This window comes from Vicugna pacos, unplaced genomic scaffold, assembly GCF_048564905.1.
Source record: "Vicugna pacos unplaced genomic scaffold, VicPac4 scaffold_16, whole genome shotgun sequence".
Taxonomy (NCBI): Eukaryota; Metazoa; Chordata; class Mammalia; order Artiodactyla; family Camelidae; genus Vicugna; species Vicugna pacos.
The window spans coordinates 2,204,544-2,208,496 of NW_027328737.1; the positions used below are offsets into that span (position 1 = coordinate 2,204,544).

At 32.9% G+C, this 3,953-nt stretch overlaps 1 pseudogene; it reads right to left on the reverse strand.

Annotated features, from left to right (window-relative positions):
- Positions 1 to 1,503: 1,503 nt before the first annotated feature.
- Positions 1,504 to 2,619, reverse strand: LOC140692721 (heat shock transcription factor, Y-linked-like; annotated as a pseudogene).
- Between the last annotated feature and the right edge of the window lie 1,334 nt (positions 2,620 to 3,953).

Consider the following 3,953-nt stretch of genomic DNA (forward strand, 5'->3'; position numbering starts at 1 on the left):
TGTGCTTACTGTGCTAGTATCCCAGTTAGACAAGGAGAGGGTGATAGACAGAAAACTTCTGAAGAAGGTAGTTTCTGTGCTGAGACTGGCAAAGTCTAAGTAGGTAAAAGGATGACATCCAAAGTCCAAGGATGAGCTGGAGCAAAAGTGTTGAGGTTGCAGCTAACATACTTGACAAGCGTTTGCCTGGATTTATCTCCAGATACAGTGAAACATAAAGATATGCCAAGGTAGTCAGATGCCAGATTTATAAAGGAATGACTAAACTAAGTTCAGATCGTGTGCGTAGAGTTGGAAAGGCATTAAAAGCCACCCTGAGGACGTAAGCTTTTCTTTGGATGGAACATAAAAGCAAAATAAAGTATCGACTGAAAATATAGTGTAGACTCTTGAGGGCAGGGAATGAAAGCAACAATTGGAATGCTTCGAGAACAGAACAAAGAAGACAATAGATAAAATTTCTTCTCAAATTCAACCACATGCTGAATGTGCCAACTGAGACTACATCATGTGACCCTTATGATTCCAGGGATGACATATTAGAGACCATGATCCCAGGGCTGGTTTCTGAATTTCTCTCCTTCCACCCAATCCTAACTTAACACTTTTAATACATTCCAGGACGAACCAGAAACCACTTAGTACTTTTCCCTCTCTCCATGTTATAGTCTTCCTCCAAATTCTTCCATTTTCTCTTATTCCTTACAAGAAATTTTTTAAATTAACTACCATATTGTTCCATTAAATGATCATATCAATCAAGTATCTCTTTTTATCTTTAAATTGTAACTTAGTCTCCCATTTATCTCTTAACACTATTTAAAAAAATAAGGTAAATAGAGGTACACATCTATGTTTATTTTTCAAATAACAAAATTGCAGATATTTTTCCAACGTCAATTTTAATCCTTGTATCCTGCATAATCTGATAGTCCTCTGGTAGATCAGTTGTGACTAGGATGACTTTCATAAACTGAAGATGTCTGATGAGTTGGCCTTGAAGGAGAGTTAGCTGATGTATCAGTAATCAATAGCACTGGAAACCGTGGGTTGCTCCCTGGTTGAAGTTTAGTTAAAAGACCTTCATTGGCAGATATGTTGTGATATCTATTTGAAAAATAGAAGGTCCCACCATCTGTCCAAAATAATTCCTCTGTATGGGATACAAGTTGCTGTACTGAGAAGTAGAAGTTGTAGTTGTAATGAAGTTCACAACATGGCTATTTGCTTCAATGTAGCTGCTTTGAGAGTGCCCATGTACAGTGGTCAACTGATTTAAAATAGCACGTTGATTCACTGCAATTTGTTCTGGTGGTCTAACTGACATTGATGATGGAGGAGAAATATCACCTCTGATCGGGGTAGTTGTGTCCCCAATTATGTGGCTGGTAGAGGGCTTTCTTATTAGAGGCATGTTTAAATTTACAGAAGGTAAAAATGTACTGTCTCCACTAGTGTCACCCACAAAATCAGAATTATGTTTGTCCACATTTCCCACTGCTTTAGAGTGCTTCTTGTTGAAATCTTCAGCCAATGAAGATACCAGAGAGGCATTTTTAATCACAACTCTTCTTTTTATTCTCACTAAAACTGAGGAAAGCCTCGTTTAACATTTGGAATATGATAGAACTACAGCTACATCCAAAGTAGAAAGATTTCAGTAATAATTTAAACCAAAATACATCACTATTATAAGCCTAACCTATAAAACCTCAGATTTCATGTTTACTATGCAAAAATAATATCATCAAAATATGAACATTACTGACAATATTTTGAAGTTCCTTATTTGGAAAATACACATTTAAATAGTATAGTCATCAAATTTAAGAAACTACCATTTGCAGTAATGGTGAATGCCACCTTTGAAAAGCAGCTTTAATACCTTTATTTAGATTTCTGGTAAAATTCATAGTTGCAAGCAAAGTTTCTTATAATGTGAATACTTAAGTCACTGTCCTCATTTTTTAGAATAAATAAAGGATTTTAGCCTTAGTAATTTTATACAATTTTCAAAATCTAGCTTTACATTTATATTACCATAGATTGATGTACAAAATAAAATTTTATATATGTTATGAAGTGGTAACTAAAGTTTCTGAATACCTTGCTTAAAGCAGAGACTTCTTTTTCTTCTGCCAGAAAGTCTGCTAGAAATGCCGATCTTTGAAAATTCTGCCGCACTTTACTAAACCCATAAAACTTAAGCTGTCTAACTAAACTTTTCATTCTTCCAGTTTCAAATATTCTGAAAGGGGCCTTTCTTTCCAAAACTTCCTTCTTAAAGACATCTTCATCAATCACTATGGAAGTTCCATTATCATCCCTCCAGATGGGTTTATATTGGTCACTTCCAGCCATTTTCCAGAGTTTTCTTGGAAATGTCAGAGAACGAAAATCATTATCTTCATCTGGTTCAGAGACACAATGTATGTAACATGGCCTTTTAATCAAGGATTCTTCAGACAAAGTCTAAAAAGCCATTTTTTCAATCATAGACCTCAAGTCCAAATCCCCAGAGAATGTTTGATAACACAATAGAGATCTACCAGAATTTCCTTAACCAGTTGGTCCATCTTTATGAGACACCTCTTGAATTTCTGAAGAAACATGTGCCATTTCATATAACTTTTTCTACAGCTACTTTTCTAATCTGCATGATTTTGAGCACTGCAGCTTCAAATGCTGCTTTGGCAGGCCTGCACAGATAAACTGCTAGGCCATCAGAGTGGTTCTCAACCTGAGTAGCTGTGACATCACAAAATGACTGGTCTCCTAGCAAATGAAGTGTAACATTCAGCCAGTGTTTACTTCTCACTCATTCAGCTAAAATGAAACATATAAGATGCTTATTTTTATAGAGTCATCTGCAAATATTATCTCCACAAAATCTTTTTATACAATTTAATTTTGGGGTTTATTAAATAAAACCAATCTCCTTCCTTTTGTACACAAATATATAACAGATTAGTGAACAGAGTATAAATAATGAAGAAAATATATAAAATTATTTTAAAGTTTAGGAATTTTAAATGAAATTTGTCTAAAACATGTACAGAAAAGTTATAACTATTTCAATATCATTTGTAATTAAAGTGAAACTTAATTTGATTTGGTATTGGAAGCAGATATTTATGTGTGTACTTTAGAATATGTTGCTCTATATTCAAAACATGAGAAGAATAAATATGTGTTTATATGGTATGATTATGAAAAAATGGTTAATATTTATGAAATAAAATATTAAAATAATCAATGCAACTTAAGAAATCCCAAAGGGGGTAGTTTTGTTTTAAATTGTAATTCAATGCTATAATTGAAACAAAAGTAATTTAATATTCTACAATTATTTAGCAAAAGAGACAATCTTAAAAATTAAAAAAAGAGACAATCTTATTGTAAATTTACAAATGTTTATTTTTGCCATTGTTTCACTCAGAGGTTTATCAACCCTTGAAGTAATAAATTTTCTTGTCATCTTTATAATCCATACTCTTGTGGCTTCTGCTAATTGTTCCAAAATGATGTTAATAAATAGACTTATGCACAAGATCCTGGGTTCAATAAGCAATGCCTCCATTAAGGGGAAAACAAGCAAACAATCAAAAAACAAAGATATAATCGTATGTGTCGGTTGGGGTGGAAAAGACCAGGTAATTCATTTTAGGAAGCAATATGTTTCTCAGTCCTGAAACAGTTGGTACTGTTATTATTTACGGCATTTTAAGGCAATTGTCTTGTGCACTAATTGTAAATAATAGCTATATTCTGTATCAGAAAACTGTAGTAAATCCAGTTCTACCAAAATTTATATTCTTTATTTAGAAATAAATTCCATTAAACATAAGCCAAGTTCAAAATGAGAGATAACATTTTTAATAAATAAATGTACCCTCAAGCTACAATGTAAATTTTTCATTCAGTATCTGTAAATCCCATTCTAAATAAATATA